Source organism: Euprymna scolopes, chromosome 46 (assembly GCF_053919585.1).
Source record: "Euprymna scolopes isolate OS-2025 chromosome 46, ASM5391958v1, whole genome shotgun sequence".
NCBI classification, from domain to species: domain Eukaryota; kingdom Metazoa; phylum Mollusca; class Cephalopoda; order Sepiida; family Sepiolidae; genus Euprymna; species Euprymna scolopes.
Genome location: NC_136527.1, coordinates 22537597 through 22553479, shown reverse-complemented (window position 1 = coordinate 22553479; position 15883 = coordinate 22537597). Strand labels below are relative to the sequence as shown.

General features: G+C 32.1%; 1 protein-coding gene across 3 annotated transcripts in view; it reads right to left on the bottom strand.

Moving 5' to 3' along the window:
• Positions 1–15883, bottom strand: part of LOC145271402 (uncharacterized) — a 96129-nt gene that overhangs the window by 58569 nt on the left and 21677 nt on the right. The window lies entirely within an intron of this gene.

The following is a 15883-nucleotide window of genomic DNA, read 5'->3' as shown; positions in this document are numbered from 1 at the left end:
AAAGAAGTGGAAAGATTTCATAGGATGATGCATGACAATTAAGCAAAAAAGATTAGGAACAATGAGTTGTCATGGGATTTATACATAAACCAAATGTTGGCAGCTGTCAGATTTCATGTGAACGAAACAACAGAATTATCACTATACTACTTGCTATACAACAGAGACGTGATCTTGTCATTAGATAATATATTAATGCCTTGTAGAGTATACTATGGTAATGAGTAACACGAGATCGCTCTAAAAGTGATGCATCAATGTTTTTGGTACGGAATAAGATTCTAAAAGTTAAGAAAAAAATGATAGAGAACAAGGATAAGAAAATAAAGTCAGTAGATTTTAAGATTGGAGATCTTGTTTTTTATAAGAACCACCAGAAGGCGCATGTGAAACATCTGTGGGCAACGTTGATTGAGGAAAGTCCAATGAGTTGGATAGTGATTGAGCCACAGAACAAACTGATATCTCAATATGGAGGAGTCAACATCAACAGGAAAAGCCGTTAATGGACCGTAGAGTCATGACATATAGCATTACATCGAAAATTGCAAATAATTTGGACACAAATTATCTGCTGTATCATCGTTTACGGATGTCAAAGACAGTAATAGGATCAATTCAAAATGACATCAAAAATTGCAAATAATTTTGGACACAAATTATCTGCTGTATCATCGTTTGTGGATGTCCAAGACAGTAATATATAATATAATGGAGTCTACATCAACGGCAAAGGCCGTTGATGGATTGGAGAGTCCTGACACATAATGCGGCATCAAAAATTGCCAATAATTTGGACACAAGTTATCTCCTATTTGCACCTATTGAGGATGTCAAAGACATTAATCGGATGCACTTAGAAAGGCCTAGGGTTGGTTCAGAGTTTGGAAGTGGGGAAAAGGAACCAGTGAGAGGGAATTCGTTAGATCTATATTCTGTTTTTTAAAAAATATTGTTTTCTCGGGATTCGTTTTATATGTGACACTTTGGAAGATGATTTCAGTTAACCATTTTGACAGAGTATGTGAAGCGTTTGGAATGAATTATGAAAGAAAAGATTATTAGAAAGACAAAAGAAATGAATTTTTCCTTGTTTATAAACTCGAGCATGGAAGTCATCAAGTGTCATCTACCGATGTTAATTTTAAATTATCAGATGGTATTCACCATGCATCGGGCGTGCCTCATATTAAGACATTTAACGCTTTCATGTTTCTATGAAGACACAGGGAAATTAAAGAACAAAAATCAAGAAAAATGTTATCAATTCTGTACGTGAAAACGCATACAGAATTGGCCACCACTGATAACATAAAGAATTACGTATTGACCTTTTTTAGGTTTAAGTCAGTATTGAAAACAAAATCTGATAGATTAGTGACCATTCGATAATAATTCGATGAAAAAAGATGAAAATAAAAAATACACATACGTGTGCCATGTAGTAATACTTACGTTTTTATTTTATAATCTGCTTTCGATTAACTTTATCTGCTTTTATAAAGGAAACGATTTTTAAAATGTGATTGACTTTACAAGGTCAAGTTAACATTCAAGATGACGAACGGAAGAGCAAGTTCGCAGAAAACAAAATTGAAGAGGAAAAATAAAAAAGAAATCATTTCGAAATAAAGCCGATCTATTTGGTGAATATCACGGATAAAATTAATATTATTTTATTTAACATTTTAATATTTACATGAGAGAGAACAGATTACAAGTTTAATTTTTTATTATTATTAATTCTCTAATTCGTTGCATGCGCAATTTAATGGCGGAAACTGATAGTTTTTAAAGCCGCATTTTCGTATTTTTATTTATTTATTTATTTATAGATTTCCGATTATTTCTTGATTGTGTTTAAAAGATTAATCTAAAGTTAATCTCTATGAGAAAAAAGTAATTAAAGAGATTAAATGTAAAAAATTACAGGTGAAAAAAGTAATAATGAAAACTTATCACGTTGGAAAAAACTGACAAATTCATCTAAATTAAGAAGCTAAACTTCTTCCGTTTTATTTATTTATTTTTTTTTTTTTGAATACTGCAATAATTAGTTTTAATTATTTTCTTCTGTATCTCCACTTTTCACCGCAACAAAAAATAAAGTAGAAAAATATTTTGTAATAAAAAAAAATATGAGTTGCATTCAAGATAATTTAAAATAACAATTCACCGTTTTGGGGGGTTTTGTTAAGAGAAGCCAACAAACACAAAAAAAGTGACAAAGCAAGATAAGTTACTCTTCTACCTGCCTGGATAAGTTTTCTATGTTAATGTTTTTATTTGGTTCAATAAGTTACTCTTCTACCTACCTGGATAAGTTATGTTTTTTAATGTTTTTTTTTCGGGTCGATAAGTTACTCTTCTACCTACCAGGATAAGTTATAATGCTTTTATTCGGTTCAATAAGTTACTCTTCTACCTACCTGGATAAGTTATGTATTTTAATGCGATAAGTTACTCTTCTACCTAGATAAGTAGGCCGATACAATTTTCAGATAATAACTTTATTCATCCAAAATGATGGGGGTCTGAAAAATAATTTAAAATTAACCGTTTTGGAGAGTTTTGTAAAGAGAAGCCAACAAACAAAATGTTATGGTAACATGGGTATAAAATGATGGAGGTCTGAAACATACGATGATATTATGGTAACATGGGTATAAAATGATGGAGGTCTGAAACATACAATGATATTATGGTAACATGGGTATAAAATGATGGAGGTCTGAAACATACAATGATATTATGGTAACATGGGTATAAAATGATGGATGTCTGAAACATACAATGATATTATGGTAACATGAGTATAAAATGATGGAGGTCTGAAACATACAATGATATTATGGTAACATTAGTATAAAATGATGGAGGTCTGAAACATACAATGATATTATGGTAACATGGGTATAAAATGATGGAGGTCTGAAACATACAATGATATTATGGTAACATGGGTATAAAATGATGGAGGTCTGAAACATACAATGATATTATGGTAACATGGGTATAAAATGATGGAGGTCTGAAACATACAATGATATTATGGTAACATGGATATAAGATGATGGAGGTCTGAAACATACAATGATATTATGGTAACATGGGTATAAAATGATGGAGGTCTGAAACATACAATGATATTATGGTAACATGGGTATAAAATGATGGAGGTCTGAAACATACAATTATATTATGGTAACATGGGTATAAAATGATGGAGGTCTGAAACATACAATGATATTATGGTAACATGGATATAAAATGATGGATGTCTGAAACATACAATGATATTATGGTAACATGGGTATAAAATAATGGAGGTCTGAAACATACAATCATATTATGGTAACAAGAGTATAAAATGATGGAGGTCTGAAACATACAATGATATTATGGTAACATGGTATAAAATGATGGAGGTCTGAAACATACAATGATATTATGGTAACATGGGTATAAAATGATGGAGGTCTGAAACATACAATGATATCATGGTAACATGAGTATAAAATAATGGAGGTCTGAAACATACAATGATATTATGTTAACAAGAGTATAAAATGATGGAGGTCTGAAACATACAATGGTATTATGGTAACATGGGTATAAAATGATGGAGGTCTGAAACATACAATGATATTATGGTAACATGGGTATAAAATGATGGAGGTCTGAAACATACAATGATATTATGTTAACATGGGTATAAAATGATGGAGGTCTGAAACATACAATGATATTATGGTAACATTAGTATAAAATGATGGAGGTCTGAAACATACAATGATATTATGGTAACATGGGTATAAAATGATGGAGGTCTGAAACATACAATGATATTATGGTAACATGGGTATAAAATGATGGAGGTCTGAAACATACAATGATATTATGGTAACATGGGTATAAAATGATGGAGGTCTGAAACATACAATGATATTATGTTAACAAGAGTATAAAATGATGGAGGTCTGAAACATACAATGGTATTATGGTAACATGGGTATAAAATGATGGAGGTCTGAAACATACAATAATATTATGGTAACATGGGTATAAAATGATTGAGGTCTGAAACATACAATGATATTATGGTAACATGAGTATAAAATAATGGAGGTCTGAAACATACAATGATATTATGGTAACATGAGTATAAAATGATGGAGGTCTGAAACATACAATGATATTATGGTAACATGGGTATAAAATGATTGAGGTCTGAATCATACAATGATATTATGATAACATGGGTATAAAATGATGGAGGTCTGAAACATACAATGATATTATGGTAACATGAGTATAAAATTATGGAGGTCTGAAACATACAATGATATTATGGTAACATGGGTATAAAATGATGGAGGTCTGAAACATACAATGATATTATGATAACATGGGTATAAAATGATGGAGGTCTGAAACATACAATGATATTATGGTAACATGAGTATAAAATGATGGAGGTCTGAAACATACAATGATATTATGGTAACATGGGTATAAAATGATGGAGGTCTGAAACATACAATGATATTATGGTAACATGGGTATAAAATGATTGAGGTCTGAATCATACAATGATATTATGATAACATGGGTATAAAATGATGGAGGTCTGAAACATACAATGATATTATGGTAACATGGGTATAAAATGATGGAGGTCTGAAACATACAATGATATTATGGTAACATGGGTATAAAATGATGGAGGTCTGAAACATACAATGATATTATTGTAACATGGGTATAAAATGATGGAGGTCTGAAACATACAATGATATTATGGTAACATGGGTATAAAATGATGGAGGTCTGAAACATACAATGATATTATGGTAACATGGGTATAAAATGATTGAGGTCTGAAACATACAATGATATTATGGTAACATGGGTATAAAATGATGGAGGTCTGAAACATACAATAATATTATGGTAACATGGGTATAAAATGATTGAGGTCTGAAACATACAATGATATTATGGTAACATGAGTATAAAATAATGGAGGTCTGAAACATACAATGATATTATGGTAACATGAGTATAAAATGATGGAGGTCTGAAACATACAATGATATTATGGTAACATGGGTATAAAATGATTGAGGTCTGAATCATACAATGATATTATGATAACATGGGTATAAAATGATGGAGGTCTGAAACATACAATGATATTATGGTAACATGGGTATAAAATGATGGAGGTCTGAAACATACAATGATATTATCGTAACATGGGTATAAAATGATGGAGGTCTGAAACATACAATGATATTATCGTAACATGGGTATAAAATGATGGAGGTCTGAAACATACAATGATATTATGGTAACATGGGTATAAAATGATGGAGGTCTGAAACATACAATGATATTATGGTAACATGGGTATAAAATGATTGAGGTCTGAAACATACAATGATATTATGGTAACATGGGTATAAAATGATGGAGGTCTGAAACATACAATAATATTATGGTAACATGGGTATAAAATGATTGAGGTCTGAAACATACAATGATATTATGGTAACATGAGTATAAAATAATGGAGGTCTGAAACATACAATGATATTATGGTAACATGAGTATAAAATGATGGAGGTCTGAAACATACAATGATATTATGGTAACATGGGTATAAAATGATTGAGGTCTGAATCATACAATGATATTATGATAACATGGGTATAAAATGATGGAGGTCTGAAACATACAATGATATTATGGTAACATGGGTATAAAATGATGGAGGTCTGAAACATACAATGATATTATGGTAACATGGGTATAAAATGATGGAGGTCTGAAACATACAATGATATTATCGTAACATGGGTATAAAATGATGGAGGTCTGAAACATACAATGATATTATGGTAACATGGGTATAAAATGATGGAGGTCTGAAACATACAATAATATTATGGTAACATGGGTATAAAATGATTGAGGTCTGAAACATACAATGATATTATGGTAACATGGGTATAAAATGATGGAGGTCTGAAACATACAATAATATTATGGTAACATAGGTATAAAATGATGGAGGTCTGAAACATACAATGATATTATGGTAACATGGGTATAAAATGATGGAGGTCTGAAACATACAATAATATTATGGTAACATGGGTATAAAATGATGGAGGTCTGAAACATACAATAATATTATGGTAACATAGGTATAAAATGATGGAGGTCTGAAACATACAATGATATTATGGTAACATGGATATAAAATGATGGAGGTCTGAAACATACAATGATATTATGGTAACATGGGTATAAAATGATGGAGGTCTGAAACATACAATGATATTATGGTAACATGAATATAAAATGATGGAGGTCTGAAACATACAATGATATTATGGTAACATGGGTATAAAATGATGGAGGTCTGAAACATACAATGATATTATGGTAACATGGGTATAAAATGATTGAGGTCTGAATCATACAATGATATTATGATAACATGGGTATAAAATGATGGAGGTCTGAAACATACAATGATATTATGGTAACATGGGTATAAAATGATGGAGGTCTAAAACATACAATAATATTATGGTAACATGGGTATAAAATAATGGAGGTCTGAAACATACAATGATATTATGGTAACATGGGTATAAAATGATGGAGGTCTGAAACATACAATAATATTATGGTAACATGGGTATAAAATGATGGAGGTCTGAAACATACAATGATATTATGGTAACATGAGTATAACATAACAATTCAACTATCTGTTGGATAAATCTAAGATTCACTAATGGCTGGATTATGATTATGTAATACACTATCCTTTATCCCTCCCCGAGTCATTTGCGAGTATTCTGAATGACTGATTTAATATCTGTTACTGGTGATGATTACAGATAGAATGATGTTCTTTTCAAAGCACATATTAATAGTGTCTTTATACTGTCTTTGCACTATGACCTCAAATCATGTAAGAAAATGAAATTAAAATAAGAATTAATACGTGTACTGCTTGTACATAAAATAAAGAGACAGTCATGAACCATCATTGGGTAAACTGCCCCCTGGTTCGGGGATTATTCTGCCCCGTTTAATGTTCATAATCACTGAGCCACTTTGGTTCTTGTCGTGGGCGACTGGAGCATCTTGGAATCTGGTCGAAGGAAAGTTGTTCTGGTCTTACTCTAGGAGTCACGCTCCTTCTCAGTGTAGTTGGTACTGTGGATGAAGGCGTTGGAGCCTGCGGTGTGGGAGGTGGCCTGGATGATGCAGGCATGGGAGGTCTGAAACATAATTTATAATTAACCGTTTTGGAGAGTTTTGTTAAGAGAAGCCAACAAACAAAATATTATGGTAACATGGGTATAAAATGATGGAGGTCTGAAACTTACAATGATATTATGTTAACATGAGTATAACATAACAATTCAACTATCTGTTAGATAAATCTAAGATGCACTAATGGCTGGATTATGATTATGTAATACACTATCCTCTATCCCTCCCCGAGTCATTTGAGAGTATTCTGAATGTCTGTTACTGGTTATGATTACAGATAGGATGATGTTCTTTTCAAAGATAATTTTTTAATAGATAGTGTCTTTATACTGTCTTTGCACTATGACCTCAAATCATGTGGGAAAATGAAATTAAAATAAGAATTAATACGTGTACTGCTTGTACATAAAATAAAGAGACAGTCATGAACCATCATTGGGTAAACTGCCCTCTGGTTCAGGGATTATTCTGCCCCGTTTAATGTTCATAATCACTGAGCTACTTTGGTTCTTGTCGTGGGTGACTGGAGCATCTTGGAGTCTGGTCAAAGGAAAATTGTTCTGGTCTTACTCTAGGTGTCACGCTCCTTCTCGGTGTAGTTGGTACTGTGGATGATGGCGTTGGAGCCTGCGGTGTGGGAGGTGGCCTGATAGATGCAGGCATGGGAGGTTGACTGTCATCCACTGGTGGTGGTCTGTCCAAGACTGATGGCATAGGTGATTAAGGCTGAGTGACATGAGGTGGTCTACCCTGCTCAGCTGGTGTAATGTGACGGTCCGAGATGGAACAGCTGGGGCTATTGGTATCCCAATCACTGGTGTAGGTGGGTTGGGATTTCCTCCTTTGAAGTGATATCTCAATCATGGTCAATGGTATATTTTTCAGGAGGGGAATACACCGGCATGTACTTTCGTAGAAACTTCCTGTTGCGTAAATGTCACTCTGCCCGATCCGTCCATGCGTACAACATACTGGTCAAATTGATGAACTTCAATGACAGTTCCAGTTTTGCCCCATTTTCTTGGACAAGGGCCAGTTTGATTTTGGATCCTGATATTGTCTCCCACTCTGAGAGGTGGCACCCGCTTTGTATGTTCAGCTAAGCGTCCGGCAGTTTTCATGAGGTTTGTACCAGCCGGGCATGATTGGGATGAAGTCTCGCATTGCCCGCCCAAAGACACACATTGCTGGAGATAATTTTGTATCTCTGTCGGAGGTGTTTCGATACTGCAACATGGCAGGCTGAAAGGCATCGGTGTCTAGTTCACCATTTGGTTCAGTGTTGTCTGTAATCATGCATTTCACGGTCTTCACCTCAACTTCTGCTCTACAGTTGCTATGTAGAAAAGCTACAGATGAGAGCCTATGATTCACACCCCAGGTCTTCAGGAAATCTCTGGTTGTTGAAGCTGTAAACTCTGGACCGCCATCTGCGTATAACTCATCTGCTATTCCAAATGTGACGAATGTGCGTCGTAAGCAGTCAATGAAGCCAGAGGCACCATTGTGTGCCCTTTAAACGATGGGCCAGTTTGAGTATCTATCAACAATCACCAGGTAATTACCGCCTTTGTACTAGAAGAAGTCCGCACATACACACTGAAATGGATACAAGGGGTAGACGGGTGGCATTAGTGGTGCACTTGGTTGAGATGAGGCATTTCGGTTGCAATGATTGCAAGAGTTTCTGAGTTTGGTGATGTCATTACTTATATCAGGCCAAAACACAGAGGTTTCTGCTATGACGTCATGGATGAAATGCCTTGATGTGCAGAGTGCAACGCTGTAAGCACATCTTTTCTCAGTAACGGTGGAACCACTATCTTGTCTTTGTATATAATGACACCATTAACGGTGGAAAGGTGGTCGGGGAACTGATGGTATATTCTCAAAGAAAGCGGCAGATCATTTCGGATGTCTGACATAACACTTTCAATTTGCTGTACTAGCTTGAGCATGTCCTAGTCGCTGACTGTTGCAGTTCTAATCTTGTCCCAGGAGATACACTGCAATGATGTGATTGAACACAAGGCTGATGAGTAGAATATGGCTTCACCACATTGCGAAGCAGTGTCTGGCTCTCTGGTAATAACATCCGAGGCTTTGTGCTGCAGTGTTGGGATGGTTTGTGGCACCTCACTCCGGCTGTAGCCATCAACAGAGGCTAAGTCATCAATGAGAACCATATTGTCAAGCCTTCCAACTGGATGGTGATATACGGTATCGGCAGCACAATGTTTGGCACCAGGCACGTGTATCCTTGTGAACTTGTACCTTAGGGAATTTTCCTTCAGATTGCGAAGTCTTGAATTGGGGATGTCTTCCAGTGATCTGTCCCCAAAAAGCTTGATCAGGGGCTTGTGGTCTACTGCGATGATCAACTTGTCACATCCTAGACCAAAGTATCTTGCTTTCTCCAAGGTGTCAGCAACTGCAAGGGCTTCATCTTCGACGGGTGCATACCTGGATTTTGTGGGGCTGGTGAACCTGCTACCAACAAGAGTTATCTTCCACCCGTCTCGGCAACAGAAGGGCACAGTTTTGATGCATATGCAATATTTTTAGAACAGCCAGAATCCAATGCCATTCTTCGGCGAGTTCGTAGCTAGACAAATTGGTTTGTTTTTGTCGAATATCTGGACACCATGTTCAATTTCACTGATGATGACTGCTTTTGACTCCTGAAAAAGACGTTCAAGTGTGTTGTCCCTGTTGAATAGAGTTTCAGGTTTCAACAGTTGTCTGAATGCTTGCATCCTGTCCGTCATGCTGAAGGCGTATGATACCTAGTGTACATATTGTCAAGTACGAAAATAAACATGGTCAATTCGCGCCCAGGGTACAGGAAAAGAACATGGTCGACTATTGGCGATCGGACCTCCATCATAGATAAGGCTGATACTATTTTCAGATAATAACTTTATTCATCCAAAATGATGGGGGTCTGAAACATACAATGATATTATGGTAACATGAGTATAACATTACGATTCAATTATCTGTTGGATAAATCTAAGATGCACTAATGGCTGGATTATGATTATGTAATACACTATCCTCTATATGCTAAGTTTTTTATTTTGCAATCCTCAAATATAGCAAGTTCATCCATTCACAAAAAATAAATATAATTACCTTAAGAAATTCATTGGTAATAATTTTGTGGTGGAATGTGATTTATCAAATATAGCTATTATATAGTAAAAACCTACTGCACACCAGAAAGTTTTACCTGGGAGCAGATCCTTCTAGGACAGAATACTGGCAAATTTGCATACACGCTTTAACGCATACATGCATACATATTAAAAATATATACATATGCATACATATAAAAATATATACATATACATACATATAAAAATATATACATATGCATACATACAAAATATATACATATGCATACATATAAAAATATATACTTATGCATACATATAAAAATATATACATATGAATACATATAAAAATATATATATATGTATACATATAAAATACATACATATGCATACATATAAAAAATATATACATATGTATACATATAAAAAATATATACATATGCATACATATAAAAATATATACATATGCATACATATAAAAATACATACATATGCATACATATACAAATATATACATATGCATACATATAAACAATATATACATATGCATACATATAAAAATATATACATATGCATACATATAAAAATATATATATATGCATACATATAAAAAAAATATATACATATGCATACATATAAAAATATATACATATACCTACATATAAAAAATATATACATATCCATACATATAAAAATATATACATATGCATACATATAAAAAATATATACATATCCATACATATAAAAATATATACATATGAATACATATAAAAAATATATACATATGCATACATATAAAAATATATACATATACATACATATAAAAAATATATACATATCCATACATATAAAAAATATATACATATCCATACATATAAAAATATATACATATGAATACATATAAAAATATATACATATACATACATATAAAAATATATACATATCCATACATATAAAAAATATATACATATGCATACATATAAAAATATATACATATGCATACATATAAAAATATATATACATATGCATACACATAAAAATATATACATATGCATACATATAAAAAATATATACTTATGCATACATATAAAAAATATATACATACGCATACATATATAAATATATACATTTGCATACATATAAAAATATACACATATGCATACATATAAAAATATATATACATATGCATACATATAAAAATATATATACATATGCATACATATAAAAATATATACATATGCATACATATAAAAAATATATACATATGCATACATATAAAACATATATACATATGCATACATATAAAAATTTATACATATGCATACATATAAAAATATATACATATGCATACATATAAAAATATATACATATGCATACATATAAAATAAATACATATAAATACATATAAAAAAAATATATATGCATGAAACCAATTAGAAAATGATGTCAAGCTATTCATAAATAAAATGATGTCCAGCCATTAATGAAGAAAATAATGTCAAGCGTTTAATGAAGAAAATAATGTCAAGCTTTTAATGAAGAAAATGATATCAAGCTATTAATGAAGAAAATGATGTCAAGCTATTAATGAAGAAAATGATATCAAGCTATTCATGAAGAAAATGATGTCAAGCTATTAATGAAGAAAATTATGTCAAGCTATTAATGAAGAAAATAATGTCAAGCTTTTAATGAAGAAAATGATGTCAAGCTTTTAATGAAGAAAATGATGTCAAGCTATTAATGAAGAAAATGATGTCAAGCTTTTAATGAAGAAAATGATATCAAGCTATTCATGAAGAAAATGATGTCAAGCTATTAATGAAGAAAATGATGTCAAGCTATTAAGGAAGAAAATAATGTCAAGCTTTTAATGAAGAAAATAATGTCAAGCTTTTAATGAAGAAAATGATATCAAGCTATTAATGAAGAAAATGATGTCAAGCTGTTAATGAAGAAAACGATATCAAGCTATTCATGAAGAAATTGATGTCAAGCTATTAATGAAGAAAATGATGTCAAGCTATTAATGAAGAAAATGATGTCAAGCTATTCATGAAGAAAATGATGTCAAGCTATTAATGAAGAAAATTATATCACGCTTTTAATGAAGAAAATGATATCAAACTATTAATGAAGAAAATGACATCAAGCTATTAATGAAGAAAATGATATCAAGCTATTAATGAAGAAAATGATATCAAGCTATTCATGAAGAAAATGATGTCAAGCTATTAATGAAGAAAATTATGTCAAGATTTTAATGAAGAAAATGATGTCAAGCTATTAATGAAGAAAATGATATCAAGCTATTAATGAAGAAAATAATGTCAAGCTTTTAATGAAGAAAATGATATCAAGCTATTAATGAAGAAAATAATGTCAAGCTATTAATGAAGAAAATAATGTCAAGCTATTGATGAATAAAATGATATCAAGCTATTAATAAAGAAAATAATGTCAAGCTATTAATGAAGAAAATAATGTCAAGCTATTAATGAAGAAAATGATATCAAGCTATTCATAAAGAAAATAATGTCAAGCTTTTAATGAAGAAAATAATGTCAAGCTTTTAATGAAGAAAATAATGTCAAGCTTTTAATAGAGAAAATGATGTCAAGCTATTAATGAAGAAAATGATGTCAAGCTATTCATGAAGAAAATGATGTCAAGCTATTGATGAATAAAATGATATCAAGCTATTAATGAAGAAAATGATATCAAGCTATTCATAAACAAAATGATGTCAAGCTATTAATGAAGAAAATGATGTCAACCTATTCATGAAGAAAATGATATCAAGCTATTAATGAAGAAAATGATGTCAAGCTATTCATGAAGAAAATGATATCAAGCTATTAATGAAAACTATTTTGCTAAATATATAGGTGCTTATGTAGGCACCGCCAAAAATGGCTGCAAAATCAAGTTGTTGTTGATTTTTTAAACTAAATTACATTTATTAAAATCCATTATTTCTGAGTAACTTTTTTTTCCAGAAAGATAAAACCCTGAATTTTATCATATAGAAAACAGAATAATGTAAAACATTTTCTACTATTTTTAATTAAATTTTAAATGTAAAATTTTCCCAAAAAGTTAACAATTGACAAAAAACGTACTTAAATATTTAAAAAAAAAGGTTTTTGAAATAATTAATTTATTTATTTATTGTCTAAGATTTAGGATGATTTTCTAAGAGAATATGCAATAATATTAAAATATAAGTACCTGAATTTCAAATAATTCAACTTATTCATATAGGTAACTAGATATTTCGCGTCCATGTAGAGTCGAGATCGACTCTGTTTACGTTTGCGTTTTATAAGAAGAAAACTATGGAAGACCAAACAGGCCAAAAAAACTTATTTTTCAGTGACGAAAATTTCAATGTATTATTAAGCTGAGGCTGGCCAGTACCAGATGGGTGACCATTTGTATGAGTTTGGTTTTTAATGTGTATGTGTGTGGGGGCCAATCTCCCCAAAATGGGGAGGGGGGCAATTTAAAGCAGAATAAAAAAAAATTATTTCAGCGCGTTTGGTCCACCGTAGGCGAAAGGCGGCAAACGTTTTCAAACGGGATCGAAAAAAATTATGCTATTTTTGACACAAAGGGCACAACATTTATCGAATTTTTTTTGTATCGATTATTCAAAGCATTCCCTGTTTCATAATGGTCATGCATTATTCGGCTCGCTAAAAAAAATTGTTAATTTATTTATCAAAAATTTTAAAATGGCTTTTTTCGTATAACTATTAAAAAAAATTTTTTTTTGTTTTGCTTAACTTAAATTAATTATTTTACTTAACATATTCACCGAATTTCACACTTGAAAACTCAAAAGCGGGATAATTAAACACAATCGAAGTTCTGATATTAAGATGTCAAAATAAGGTATGCAAACAATTTTTTTTTAATCTATAATTCTGTCCCTTACAACAACACAATATGTTTTGTTCAGTTTCAGATGATTATTTTAAGTGTCGGAATTTATCTTGCTTCCAGATAAATTCGACGCTAAAGTAACTAGGCTGAAAAAAAAGCATGAAACAAAAGGGGGGGTAAGGAATAAAATATAAATGTCTTGCTTTAAAACGAAGAAGAAACTTTATTTACAATAAGTTGCAAATTTTTCCCTTTGCGGGCATTAAACTTAAAACGCCAATGTAACTTAAAATGAAAAAGTAACATGTAAAGAAAAAATAACGACACTGCTGGTTCTTACAAAGTTGTGCGTATCCATTACGAATACAACAAGAATATACAAAATAGTACTATCTCCCATTCGCACTCGCATATGAAGTTAATTTCAGGAGGGTACTCACAATTGAAAGCCTGTCAGGCAAGTGGCCTTTTTCATTTTTTTTTGTTTAAAGTTCTTTGAGAATTTTCCTTTCCTGCGTGAAAACCGTAGACACACATGTATTACAGGAGCAAGACCTCGTCGCTTGTCCGGATAGGAAATTCCATAATACCTTGTCACGTAAAAGGTATTTTCTTTAAATTTCACTCCTTGTAAAATAATAATAAAATAAATACGTGCAGGACCGCAGCCACGTAGTTAATTTCCAGAAGCCTGTCTCGTCACAGCCGGGTTTACTTCTTTCAAGGAGGGCTCTTCAAAATTCCATCTTCAGCGCCGGGCAAAGAACGCGTTCTCTCTCCTCGACAGCAGAATTTCAAAAGAGGGCGAAATATGCGCTGAGCTTGTGACGTCATCACAGAGCTAGCATTTCTTTTTTCTCCAAATTGAAGGGAGTTTCGTACAAACCGAAAATATACGAAACTAAAAAGCATAATGGATACAAACACAAAAAATCATATATAAAAACCAGATAAACAATAATAAATGTAAACAGGGGGGATGCACCATTATGGGTACAAAAAAATTCCAACATTCTCCCCCAACAGGAAATGGCAGTCAACCTACAGTTGGATGACACCTGTAAAATTTACAATACAAATTTTTTTTTTATATATACATATACTACACAATGTATGGTCAGGAGCTCTCCAGGAAACGCATATTAGAACAAAAAGCAGAAAAATGTAAAGGCTTATTCTACAAAAATTCACATGAAAACATTCATGTTTAAGGTTAGAACAGAGAATATTCTGCCAGGTAATCAACCATTAGCATATAAGAGTAAAGGCTTGAGAAGTTCACTTACCATCCACCCTCCTCATCCTTATATTATCTCTGGCGAACATCAAAATATCTCAGCTCCCTCGTAACCACAAGAGCCCAGTGAGATCAACACAGGTGCTACAAGAGGGACGAATCCAATCAACCCTACGCTTGGACGAGTTCTTCAACTCGGTGAAATAAAATAAAACTTCAACCCAAATTTTTTCACAAATTATTCAAGGCAATTGCAGTTTTAAACGCTTTCATAGCTATATACATATAGCTAAACAAACAAAGTTGAGTATAGGTGTCAGAAACACCTAGGTAGCTTGAGATG